General features: G+C 43.3%; 1 protein-coding gene across 3 annotated transcripts in view; it reads right to left on the bottom strand.

Moving 5' to 3' along the window:
- CDH26 (cadherin 26) overlaps positions 1-724 on the bottom strand; it is a 67,211-nt gene extending 66,487 nt beyond the window's left edge. For all 3 annotated transcript variants that reach the window (XM_084854313.1, XM_084854311.1, XM_084854310.1), the window contains exon 1: positions 486-724. The gene's annotated coding sequence lies outside the window, so the exon portion shown is untranslated. The remainder of the gene's footprint in view (positions 1-485) is intronic.
- Positions 725-14,070: the final 13,346 nt, after the last annotated feature.

The raw sequence follows: 14,070 nt of genomic DNA, 5'->3' as shown, positions 1-14,070 counted from the left end.
CCTTTCCCACAAATGGTATGCTCAGTGGTTTACCACATGGAGCAACAGTAAATAGATCTGTGGATTACTGGCTCAACTACCCTGGCCAGCCCAGCTCATAACAGTTTTTTAGGACAGAACTTAATTCCTAGATCATTGTTGATCTGTTTTTCATCTCTGCAGTTCAGTGTGATTGTAGAGTGAATCCACTACAGGAGAACATAGCAATATATCATTTATGAGAAAGGAGGACACAGGGCTACAGCTCACTATTTACATGTGACAGTAATCGTTGGTCATGTCATCAGATGTTTCTCTATACATTCATTGCCTGGAAGTACAGGAGGGCCTTGCAACACAATTCCCATAAAAGACTGGATTTTCTAGAACTTGTCAATTATTGTTTTTCCAGTGCATAGGCAAACCCAACTGCAAATGAAAAAGAATGCAATGCCATGTCTAACTTCATGTAGTCATTACCAGTAGTAACCTCTTAGAAGCCTTACCTTTCAGGAGAAAACTGCTATGTTGCGTCACTTGGGTGAGATTTGGAAAATAATTGTTCTCTTCAGTGGTGCCTCCAGGGTCAGACTCCAGGGTGCAGGGGCCCCAAGGTTTGGGAGGTCCCCCAAACAACCCCTGACAAGCAGCAGCTTCTCTTCCTCCCAACCTGCTGCTAAACCGAAGCAACACCACAGCCAGCTGGTAATGGCTGCTGCCCCATGGCACACCATTTTAAATGAATGGGTTTTTTTTCTTTGTTAACTTTGAGTAGCAGTGAGCAGAACAAATCAAATGCCTCCTTTGGGACCAATGAGGGCACTGAAACAGTGAAAATACCACCCCTTTGCCGCTCCAGTTCCCTCATTGGTCACATGCCCACAACAGCAGTGTCTGTACTTAAAGTTTTTGCTTATCAGTTAATGAGCAAGAAATATTATATACCATATACACATCAAAAAGCTTGATAGACAAATGTCTAGTAGGACCTAAAATGCTTAGAGATACATAATTAACCATTTGAAAATGTAAATAACTATAAGTACTGTGAACGATTGTTGGTTTTCACAACAACAACCCTGCAAGGTAGGCCTGGAAGTTGGATAAAAGTTTATTAGGGGAAAGGAACAAAGAGGAAGAAATGGGGAGTGGTAGTAGGTTGTACAGGAAATTACAAGCAAGGTACAAAACTCTAAGCAAAACCAGAAACGCCAAACACCAAGGCACACACTCCCATGAGCAAAACAATAAAGCTAGCTAGTCTATCCTATACAAACCAAAGTATGGGCCTCTCAGGATAGCCATCGACCGGCGGCACACCCTCATACCGTCAGGGCCAAGAAGAGACACCCACCCTTTCTTTAGCCCTCTTTTTAATGCCCAGCCCTAGCAACTCAGGGCAGATTTGAAACGCCCAGTCCAAGCCCGGTCCCTGGACACCCCACTCTACCCGCCCAGGAGGCTGAATCTTCCCACCAGGCATGGCTGTTATCACTTTCCCAGTCAGCCAGAGCAGAGCCTTGAGCTGCAGGGAACGGCAAAAAACAATCAACCTCCAGGCTCCAGCCAGGTGGCTACTTCGTACCTGACTACCCAAGCGGCCCGCATGGCTCCTGCTTCTACTCACCCATTCTTAACAAGTACCAATTATATTAAAGGGAAATCAGACAAAGACACAAGCAGGTTCACAATGATTTCTGGGCAATACCTGAAAACTTGTTGGCAAGATGACCTGGATAGTAGAAAGAATGTTGGATTGTAATGCCATATCACTTGGGTCAAAGTTAGCTGAGTGATGAACCAGTATGAGACCATATTATTCAAGGTCAAAAGTACACAAAAAAGTTTTTGCTTATAAATGAACAAGCAAGAAATATTGTATAATGTATACACAAAAAAGCTTGACATGTAAATGTCTACATGAATTTATAGGCTTAGGTTTAATTAGGACATTTTGAATAAAGAGTTATTTTCTTAAAGATATAATTCAGAATTGATTGTATCTAGCCTGAAAGGTATATGTGTAAGCTTTGATTTAATATTTTAGGAAACTTTAATTACAATAAGATAATTAAGAGCCATAATTTTGGAAGAGTAGATAATATTAGTTATGAGGTAATCTCTATACAGAATCATAGAATAGTAGGGTTGGAAGGGGCCTATAAGGCCATCGAGTCCAACCCCCAATCTGAATATGTATAAGTATGCTCCGTTTTTTTAATGAGGTAGCTTCTTACCATCTACAGGCATACTAAGGGCACAGTCCTATCGATTGCACCCCCAGTGATTGGAAGCCCCAAACTCAGAGCCATCTGATCATCCAGTGCAGGGTGGGAGGAGCAGCGGAGGCAATCTTTACTTCCCCATCCTCCCACCCTACAGATTTCACTAGATGGGCTTTTTAGCCCATGAAGTGAGGACGCTTCAGTGGGGGATGGAAGGAGGCTCAGGATAAACTATATCCTGGCCTCTCTGGTCTCATCTCATCTCCTCCCCTTCCCACTCACCAGAACTTTTCCCCCTCTCCTGGTCAAGTTTCCAACCTCAGAGAGGCAGCTGGTGTGGTTCTCTCTCTGTGCTGGCTGTGAGGGGGCAGGGCAGGGGAGCAGATTTCCAACTCTCCCTTCCAAAGTCAGAGTGCTGTCTCTGACCTTGGAAGGATTTAATTAAATCCTATGGTCCCTGGCATGTTCTCTCAGGGACCATAGAACAGCTGTCTAAATCTGTGTACCTATCAGCCGAACTGTGGTGCTGGAGGAAAATTCTGAGAGTGCCTTGGACTGCAAGAAGATCAAACCAGTCCATACTCCAGGAAATAAAGCCAGACTGCTCACTTGAGGGAATGATATTAAAGGCAAAACTGAAGTACCTTGGCCACATCATGAGAAGACAGGATACCCTGGAGAAGATGCTGATACTAGGGAAAGTGGAAGGCAAAAAGAAGAGGGGCTGACCAAGGGCAAGGTGGATGGATGATATTCTGGAGGTGACGGACTAGACCTTGGGGGAGCTGGGGGTGGCGACGGCCGACAGGAAGCTCTGGCGTGAGCTGGTCTATGAAGTCACGAAGAGTCGGAAGCAACTGAATGAATAAACAACAAATCAGCTGAACAGCCTATTCAGAGCTAAATAGGAAACTTAGTACTTGGATGAAAGCTCTCCTTTTAGACGATTAGGACTAGAAGTCTTTGATAACAATAATGGTTTAGGAAATATTATATCCTGTTAAACTATTAAGAACACAGAACCTTTAGTAATCTTCTTTTAATAAGAAACATTTTTATTTTACACAATATGTTATATTTTGAAGATATGTTTTCAAAGTATCTTATATATATAATTCAAAGTTGGGAGTTATTTGGTCATCCCTTTTTGACTACCTTCACGTTGACCAATTCTCATGAAACACACTTCATTGGAAAGCTCTTGACATGAAGATTCCATGAATAACAATGGTTTTCACTATAATTCACCCATGGCACAACCCATAGGACTGCATCCTAATTGTATTATAAAGCCTCTTGATTGGGCACTTTGGGGTGCAAATGATATAGATGTATTATTAAGAATACAAGAAAAGCCATGCTGGATCAGACCAAGGGTTCGTCTAGTCCAGTGTTCTGTTCACACAGTGGCCAACCAACTGTTGACCAGGAACCCACAAGCAGGGCATGAGTGCAACAGCACCCTCCCACCCATGTTTCCCAGCAACTGGTATACATAGGCTCACTGCGTCTGGTATTGGAGGTAGCACATAGCCATCAGGACTAGTAGCCTTCTCTTCCAGGAAATTGTCCAACCCCTTTTTAAAGCCATCCAAATTGGTGGCCATCACTATATCCTGTGGTAGCAAATTCCATAGTTTAACTCTGCACTGTGTGAAGAAGGACTTCCTTTTATCTCTCCTGAATCTCCCACCAATCAGCTTCATAGGATGTCCCAGGGTACTATGAGAGAGGGAGAAAAATGTCTCCCTATCTACATTCTCCACACCATACATAATTTTGTACACCTCTATCATGTCTCCCATTACCCTCCTTTTTTCCAAGATAACTAATCTCAGCTGTTGTAACCTCTCATAGGGGAGATGCTCCAGCCCCTTGATCATTTTAGTTGCCCTTTTCTGCACTCTTTCCAGCTCTACAATATATATATTTTAGGTGTGGTGACCAGAACTGTACACAGTATTCCAAGTGTGGCCGCACCATAGATTTATATAGGGGTGATATGTTATTGGCAGTTTTATTCTCAATTCCTTTTCTAATTATGCCTAACATGGAGTTTGCCTTTTTTACAGCAGCCGCACACTGGATTGACATCTTCATTGAGCTGTCCACCACAACCCCAAGATCTCTTTCCTGGTTGGTCACCTCTATCTCGGATCCCCTCAGGCCATACTTGAAGTTGGGCTTTTTGCCCCAACGTGCATCACTTTACACTTGCTTACATTGAACCTCATTTGCCATTTAGATGCCCATTCTCCCAGTTTTATTACTAAATAGTAAATATATGTTTCCCCCTTCAAAAATGAGTAATTTCCCTTATCCATGAGCCAGGGACAGACTATGGACCAAGTTGGCATTTATCTGCTTGCACCTGTCTTCTTCCATAGACAACTCTATGTTGCCATGAGTCATGTGCACTCATTGTTAAACCTCAAGATTCAAGCTGTTGATGGACCAGAACAAGGATGTTGCAGTGAATGCTCTGGAGTTTATACCAAGAACACTGTATTTAAAGACGTTTTGTAAAGATAAAAGATATAACAATTCGAATGTTTCAATAAACATAGTTACTTAAGTTAAACCTTTCATTAGATTTGATTTTTCTCCGCAAACTGTGTTCACAGGTAACCAACTAGTATATTTTATAATAAAAATGAACAATAGGATCCAAATATTTTTTTTCCCTCACTGATACTTGTTAGCACAAAACCAAAGAACCAAAAACAAAACAAAACCCCTTAAAACTTTTTTTGGCATATGCTTTGTATTGCATTGATCGGCTATAGATAATTAAATGCCAGTCAAAGTCTTCCTAAATACCGAAACTATAGACTGAAAATACTCAACAAAGGCCCAAACACACTGAAGATTTTCACCTGAGGCTTGGATGCAGTTATTCTGCCAAATTCCCTTGGTTGGGTAAAATTCCCCATCTCTAAGGGAACAATCTTTGTCCCCTAGACAGCACTGGAGCCAGGAAACCGTGTTCCCCTCCCCGTCATAGCCGGCACAGAGAGAACCATGCCGGCTGCCTCTCCACACTCGGTAATGGAGCATGGAGATGAGGAAAGGAGGTGTTCCTGGGGAGGGGAGGGGAAGAAGATGGGGTGGCTGGCTTACGCCTTTTCCTCTCACTGGCCCAGCCTCCTTCCTTCCCCCTCCCCAAAACCTCCGCTTGACATGGGAAATCATCTGTCCAGCTAAAATGCAGCACAGCAGGCACAGGGCACCTCCCTCTCCCCATAGGATACCTGTAAGCCTTTGAGGATGGGGGCTTATGAGTACCCAGGGTGCAACCCATAGGACTGCGTCCTAATTGTCTTATTTCTATATAAAGCCTCTTGAGTGGATACTTTGGGGCGCAAGTGATATAGAGGTATTATTATATTACTAAATAGTAAATATATGTTTCCCCCTTCAAAATAAATGAGTAATTTCCCTTATCCATGTAATTTTAAATTTTTACCTCAGTACAATTATGAGCATACAGCAAGGAGTTATGCTAGTTCAGTATTGTGTTACAACATGAAAAGTGGATGTCACTGGAGTGTGATCATCTGTCAGTCTGGGTGGTAGAAAAGACAGAGACTGAACTTCTAAAAAACATGGTATGTTAAAACCTCAAAGTGGAAATCAGATTAGCTAACTTCTGGTGTTCAAATGGAACAAAAGGTCAATGTAAAGAACAAAAGATTAGATGCGGAAGGTCTGAAGTTATCAGATCAAAATAAAGAATGCTTTGAAGTTATAGGGTATGAAGTAAGAGACATCTTCTAAGTTTTATAGGGTGGCCACTAATGTATCATCAGAAAAGAGGAAATGCATCACCAAAAAGAAGAGAGAAGAGGACAGAGATTCACATCAAATTTGCATGTGTTAATTTATATTTATGGATGAACATTTAGAAATAGTTACTATGATCTAAATTAAAATCTGTTGCACCAGCATACACTACTGGTGTTACGCTAGAGGCTACTTATATTAGTGCTACATCAGTTGCATGACTGGAGCAGCAGCATTGGATGCTACTCATTGTATCTCAATTTAGATCATAGCAATTCTTTCTGCATTTGCATCTATGCATATAAATTAACATACGTAGATTTGATGTAAATCTCTTTCCTCCTTTGTCCTCTCTTTGGTGATGCATTTCCTCTTTTCTGATGATACATAAGTGGCCACCCCATAGTGGCGTACTCTGGTGCAACAGATTTTCCTGGAAACCCTGTTGCATCAGCATACCCGATTTGAGTTACACACTAGAGGTTGGTACTGCTAGCACTACACTGAATGCCTAAGCAGAGTGGTAGCACTGGATACTGACGAATGCATGTCACTGCACTGGAAAGCCTGTGATCGGGTCAATTATATGCCTGCTCAGTCTGCTGTCCATATGCTAACCACTGATGGGCAACTTCAAGGCCCCCACACTCCCTTCTTCTGAATGTTTGTCTTTAAACTGGTCTTGAAGCTGGATGACCCTTCAAACAGAGGACTGTCCTCTGATACCCTTTCAAACAGAGGACTGCAAAGTAGGACACATAGTCACACTAATGCTTATGGGAGTGCAGTGCATAGGGAACTGAGGAGTACCCATTTTTCCCTAAAACAACAAAGAGTCTAGTGGCACCTTAAACACCAACAAATTTATTCTGCCATAAGCTTTCATGGACATTCTCCATCAGTTGCATGAAGTGTTATCCTCAAATTGGCAGATCTATATTCACACATGGGGTGGGGTGCTGCGCGGGTTCAGAGTTGTAATCTGCATTGTCAGAGGAAATTGAAATGCAAAAAGTACAGACAGTCATGATTACCTTAACAGTTGCCATTCACCAGGGCCAGCATCAAGGGTAGGCATGGCCAGGCACCTGCCAAGGCCCACATCTCAGCAGGGGACCACTGATAAGAACCCTCTGAACTTCTTCCTTGTGGGTTCCTGCCTATTTACCAGTGTGAATACCTTTCCTATACCGCCTTTCCCACCACAGGCAATGCCTTTCACCACACACATGGTAACACTGACTCCAGGACCTTTACCTCAGGTCCAGCACCTTTAACTTCTGGAGATGTGAGCACATGCTGGCTTTTTATTCAGACACATATTCTCTTTATCACTTTTCCCCTTTGGTAGCCACAAGCCATAAGGTGTGGGATTTTGAAAAACAGAAATATTTATTATTTACAGAATTAAGATGTTAAACAGTAAATAACTACTTTATTCTCCTCCTGCACATAAATAATTGAATCACAGTAATAAATCACTTTAAAACCTTCTATATATGCTCTCTCCCACACACACTCAATCACCACTCTAATCCTATAAACACAGATCCTAAGCACTATCTAACAAGCCCAAACTCTTCCCTATCTAAAACTCCACAGGTATTGCGCTTGTTTATATATCACACAACATTTTACCTTCCCCCCACCCAGGAGAGATGGTGAGGGCTGGATGCACCTGATCTCGCCTGATCTTGGAAGCTAAGCAGGGTCAGCCCTGGTTAGTACTTGGATGGGAGACCGCCTGGGAATCAGGCTTCCTGCACTGAGCATGGGGTTGGACTCGATGGTCTTGTAGGCCCCTTCCAAACCCTATGATTCTATGTTCTACGTCTATGCCCACTCACTCAGCCAATCGTCTCACATATGCAAGTATCACATATCTTGTGTCACTCATAACACTCACTCTCTAAATCTACTTACCAGAAAATGCAGAGTCATATCATTGATGCGTATACACAGATTCAAAGCATATAGACATGTGACATCACACTCCTCCTCTTCACCACTGCAACCTGCTTGTTCCCCTGCCTCTCGCTCTGGGCCAGACAATAGTGGTGGTGAGAAGGAGGAGGAGCAGATGCCACAGCCTGCTTTCACAACGGCTCTCCGCCTGGCAAGCAAGCAGGCGGTAGCATTGATGAGGAAGAGGATCAGCAGTAGCGGCTGGTGACGATGGTGGTGAGAAGGTAGCCGTACTGAGGGAGGAGGCCCACTGAGGGTTCCTTGCCCGAGAGGGCCCTCAAACCCTGGAACCCAGCCATTCACAAAATGTTGTTGCGTCATAACTCTGACATCATTGCAGCCATGAACCAATGAACATATGTAGTGTGATTTAAAAAAAAAAAACCTTTGTCCTTATTCAAACCAAAAGAAATACAGTTGAATGTCTTGATGAACTGTATTTCAGCACTTTTGCATTGATACCTGTCTATGAAATTCCTTTCCTCAAGAATGGCCATTAAAGTCATTCACAGAGTATCCTGGGAGGTTCAAAATTTTCCCCACTGATTTTTGAACATTGCTGTTCCCTATTTCAGATTTGTGTCTATTTATTCTCAGGCAAAGAGGCTGGTCTGTTTGTTCTATGAAGAATGCAGTAGGGCATTGCTGGCAAATGATGGCGTATATCACCTTGGCCATTTTTCTTCTGTGTGACCAATGTTCTTCTGCCAGTTCTACAGAGAGGAACAGCAATTTAAAATAAGGGTCTCTTAAAATAAGAGGTACAGAGCTATCTGAGGCAAATCTTGCATACCTTCCATATCTTTTGGGCAGGTTCACCATGCTACAAGCTTCCTGTGTTCTTGTTGTGGCACACAACTGGAGGAATGGGAATAATCCTTGGAAAAGGCAAGGGCCCCATGCATTAAGCACATCTTTAACCACCATAGTGCTCAGTGACAGAAGAGGCCACAGTCAGGATTTCAATTTTTCCTTCATGGTTTGCACATAATGACAAACCATGGGTTGTTTAAACCATGGGTTGTTGGGACAATGAGCAAGGGAACGAGCTTGCTGACTCCCATGCATTTGCCATTTCCATTTTGAATCAACCTTAATCAAACATCAATTGTGTAATGTGATGTCTGAATCCAGCACTCTGGATTGTTTAGGGTTAAACATCCCAGAGTTTAACCCAACAATCATTCATGGTTTGTTGTTGGGTTAAAACTGGGTTGTTTGTCCCTCCAGAGTTCCGGGTTCGGATGTCACATCGAACAACCCAGGAATGAGACATTCCTGGGTTGTTGATTAAAGCTGATTGAAAGCAGAAGCAACAGGTGCGTGGGAGGCAGCACAGTCACTCCCTTGCTCACAGCCCCACCAATTTATGGGTTAAACAACCCATTAATTGACATTGCATGCAAGCCAGGTCTATGTGCCCAGTCTCCTTCAGCAGACACCTTAAATAAGAGCTGAGCCTAGCAATCCATAATGAAAGGAGCACTTCTCTTCTCTCCTTTATGAGCTCTGAAGCACTGTGACATTGAGCAGGTGGAGGGGTTTTTTCCTATTTACAATAACAAGAACAGCAACAACTCTCTCTCACCCACATGTACACACACACACACACGCACACACTAAATTAATGAAGTTACAGTTTGCATTCCAAATGACGAAATAAATGGAAGCCATTTTTCTAACACTAAGGCTTCATTCGACCTCCTTTCCTCACACACATACACACACATATGTTCACTGGATGCGCCCAATCTCGTCTGATCTTGGAAGCTAAGCAGGGTCAGCCCTGGTTAGTACTTGGATGGGAGACTGCCTAGGAATCAGGCTTCCTGCATGGTTGCCTGTTGGTCTTGTAGCCCCTTCCAACCCTATGATTCTATGATTTCAAGTACTCTGATCAGCCATTTCTTGACTGTAAGTACCACTGCCAGTTTCGAGTGCTAAGAATAGATAATCTTATCAGCAATAACGAATGGAAATTTCATGGCAGTTTGTCAATAATGGTTTAATAAAATACACAGCGGATATAGTGCACACTTCCCCAACCTGGTGCCTTTCAGATGTTGTGGACCTCAACTCCCATTAGCCCCAGCCAATACAGCCAGTGGTCAAGAATCCTGGGAGGTGTAGTCCAAAACATCCAAAACATCTGGAGGGAACATGTTGGGGAAGGCTGAGCTAGCCTATTGACAATCCCAGTGATTTGAGTAACAGTGCCCAATATCTGGGACCAAGCTACCTGAGCAGGTGCAGTTTTCTTGTAAGAGTTTAGACTAGGAGTTCAGTTTGGGGCTATGGTCTTTGAGGCATGACCTCTGAAGGCTAGCGAAACCTTTGGATCCTCCACTCCCAGAGGCTGAGAAAAAAATCTGCTCAGCAGTTTGACAGAGAGAGAGGGATGGCAAGTGCCCAAAGTCAATACTTTTTGACTCACATATTGAGGCAAAATGTCTCCACTATTGCCACAGGCCTCTGGGACTGGCTTCAGGCAGCAAACATCCCTTTCTGAAGAGCCCATGTATTTTTTACCCTGACCTTCCACAAATACGTTTTTCACTCCCAATTGTTTTCAAACAAAGACAAATTGATGCACTCCCCAAACTTCAGCTAATATTAGTCAGAAGTGTTTGCCCTGACTTGCTAGAGCAGATGCTCTAAAGATCCACGTTGGCTAATGCTTATTTCTTCTTTTCCTGAGAAAATCAATAGTGTGACAACCTGTGTTTGTACAATTGCTCCACGCTTGAGGGAAAGGTGAGAGATGAGCTTAGTGATTTGGAGAACATTTTGGTAGTACAGTTTAAGTTATGCTGGTGGCTGCAGTAAATGAAACACCCTCTGGCATTTATGGTTTTAATTTCTGTGAACCGCCCAGAGAGCATTGGCTATTGGGTGGTATAGAAATGAAATAAATAAGCAAATGTGTAAACAAGAGCAGCTCATCTGTTATCCTGGGCAAGGATGATAATGCAGCCACTTTACATGCATTTGGCATCTAGCTCCCCACATAGTGTTTCTGTCTCCTGCATTTGACAGAATAAAGATGGGAACTAACATGACTCCAAGTGCTTCCATACAACATTTCCACTGCACACAGAAAAGGAGGAGTCGGGGAGAAGGGCTCTAGGACTAGCTTTCCCCCTGACATGCTAGTTTTCTATTTGGGGCGAATTATAAGCCATGTGTACCAGGGCCAGTGTCAAGGGTAGGCATGGTCAGGCACTGGCCAAGGGCCCACACCCCAGCAGGGGCCCACTGACAAGAACCCCCGGGACTTGCTCCTCCACGTCCATCACTGCAACCTGCTTGTTCACCTGCCTCTTGCTCCGACCCAGATGACAGTGGTGGTGAGAGGGAGGAGCAGCAGATGCTACTGCCTACTTGCTCCCTGGCTCTCTGCCTGTCAAGCAAGCGGCAGCAAAGATGAGAAAGAGGATGAGAAGCAATAGCAGCTGGCAACAGTGGCAGTGAGAAGGCAGACTCACTGGGCGAGGGGGCCCATTGAAGGTGGGTTGCCTCAAAAACCTGGCACCAGCACTGGTGGAAACGGTCCGCTTCTTTCTGTACCCTGCATTATTTTCCTTCCCAATCCATTATGAGGACATGTCTTCTTGTCTCATGACTGTTACGTTTATTCACAAGCCTAAGAGTTTTATCAAAAATGTTTTAGAAGCTGAAGTACATCATGTCTATTTGACAACCCTGATTTCTCTCCACTTTCTCAAATAATTCTCTCCAAAGGCTGGTGGGGCAGGATTTCACTTTGCAGAAGCCATGTTGATTCTTCAGCAAGTCTTGTTCTTCTATAAATGTAATATTTCTAGTTTTAATAAGTTTTAACCTTTTAGATGGGATGGCTGTTAGGTTACCAGGCCTGTATTTTCTAGTTCTCCCTTAATAACTCTGGTAAGGTGCCAATTTTAGGGACAAGTTGTAAATGTATTTTATGTATTTTATTGCTGTAAGCCACCTTTGGATGGCTTCTGCCCTGAAATGCGGCCAAGAAATGTCTTAAATAAGAATTAAAAAATGGATGTTAGACAGAAGATCAACAATTTTCACATTTGGTTATTTAAGAACTTGATGGACTTGTTAAAATTTTAATTTGCAATTAGCCTTACCCTAGATTTTCTTAGATTCTGGTGTACAGGGACACAGTATTGTAATATACTCAAAGCTGTGTAGATAATTAATCACCAGGGTTTTCTGTTGTATGTCTGCTCTGTGTCTTCAAGTTTTAACAGGTTCAGCTTCTGCAACACACAAGCTGTCTTTTGGGAAGGTTTTAAAACATTTATAGCTTTCCAGACTTATGTTTGAATAGTAAATCTTTTTAGAAAACAAGTTACTGTGATTAAACCTAAAACAGGCAAAGGATTTTGCCAACACTGGACCTATTGCTCTAATGTTGAGATTGCATGATTTGCCTGTTGAGAGTTAATGTAGCATAATGGATAAGAGGCTGAGCTGTGAACCAGACAATCCTCTGTTCAAATCTTGCCTCAGCCATGAACTCATTACATGGAACTAGGCAAGAATCACCACTATCAATAATCCTGTAAGCTTTCCAAAACAGTTGCAGTTTTTTAGGTGCTTGCCCACCAGGTATTTCAATTCTTGGAATCTAATGCAATTTGTGGGGAGACTTTTAACTGTAGCACTCAGAACGGAGACAAAACACCACCAGTATCAACTTCCCTGCAGCGTAAGGCTAGAGTCTCCAACTTGGTGCCCATATACACCGTTCATGGCACCCACCAGGCCCCATATTCCTCCTGTTGTTGTTTTTTCAATTTCTTAAGATTTAAAAAAAATTAACCTGGGAGACAGTCACACTGCCAAGTGCTGCCCTCCAGCAGCATCTTTATTTGGGTTCAAAGGAGTGGTTTTGTGTTTTGGAGCTCAGACCCACCTCTGCCTTGTACTTAAGTACTTGGGCAGCTTATTTTAGGAAGCAAACCACCTAACCCGTGCAGGGCGAAAGGAGTGGTGAGGAGCAGATCTCCTTCTTGCTCCCCCAGCTAGGCTTTCGCGGCTAGACAGCTGATTTCAGCTGTCTAGCCGTGGGACCTTGGAGTGTGGGAAGCAGCGCTATGACACATAAGATGCGTCATACTAGATTTCCAACTTCCCTATCCCGCCCCCAGGAATGCCCCATTTTTGCCGCTCCACGTTGCTCTTATATGTGCGGAGCGTGGGGCCGATCCGTGCTGCCTGTGAGGCAGTGTAGGAGGGGGTCAGTTCTCCAGGAACCAACCACAGAGCACGGGCTGAGGTCAGTTCACGGGAACCGACCTATCCTATGGCCGTCTAGACACTGACTAGCGACCATAGGATTGTGCCCTTAGTCTCTCACCAGTTTGCCTTCTGGGAAATGAGTGTTTTGTGACTGCCTACGTCCACCACGGTAGCCATTTTATGATGGGCAACTCCCCCCCCGCCATGGCAGCCATTTTGTGAGAATACCCACAGCACTTTCCCAAAATTCCAAATGTGTCCACTGACCCCGAAAGGTTGGGGACCACTGGAGTAGGTGTATGGGTGGTTACTGGCATGAGCTATGAACAACCAAGTTCAACATCAGTTCAACTGTGAGTTCATTGGGTAGCCTTAAACAAGCCATTCCAGTTCAGCCCAAGTGGTACGATGTATATGAGAACAGACTACCTTATAGGGATTGGTGAAAGGATTCTTGAGATGACTATGTGAAATGCTTTGAACATTTAGGGAAAGTGTTATATAAATATGACATATTATGATTAGCTTTAGCAAATATCACACCAGACTTTAGCAGGCATGCATTAGACATAGCTATTGCCTGCAGGTTCAAAAAGAAGTTCCAAGTCGGGTGATCCCAAACCCCTACACAAAATATGTTTATGGGGGGGGGCGGTTGAGAGAGAAGGCTGAAATTTATTAAATCTGGCCAAGGCATGCTTGAACCTACAGAAAGTTTTTGCTATTCACAGTGATGATAGTATGACTTTCAAACAATGATACGTATGAGCTTCTGCAATCTTCCAGGAACACAGTTACGTCTAGAGATGATTTGGAAAAACATGAAGTTAAAAAAAAGTTTTCAGCCATTCCTGAGAATGTGACATTTCACAATGCAGAT

The sequence above is a fragment of the Heloderma suspectum genome, chromosome 4 (genome assembly GCF_057233095.1).
Source record: "Heloderma suspectum isolate Gila_16-S chromosome 4, 16-S_ref, whole genome shotgun sequence".
NCBI classification, from domain to species: domain Eukaryota; kingdom Metazoa; phylum Chordata; class Lepidosauria; order Squamata; family Helodermatidae; genus Heloderma; species Heloderma suspectum.
This window is presented reverse-complemented; position numbering and strand designations above follow the sequence as displayed.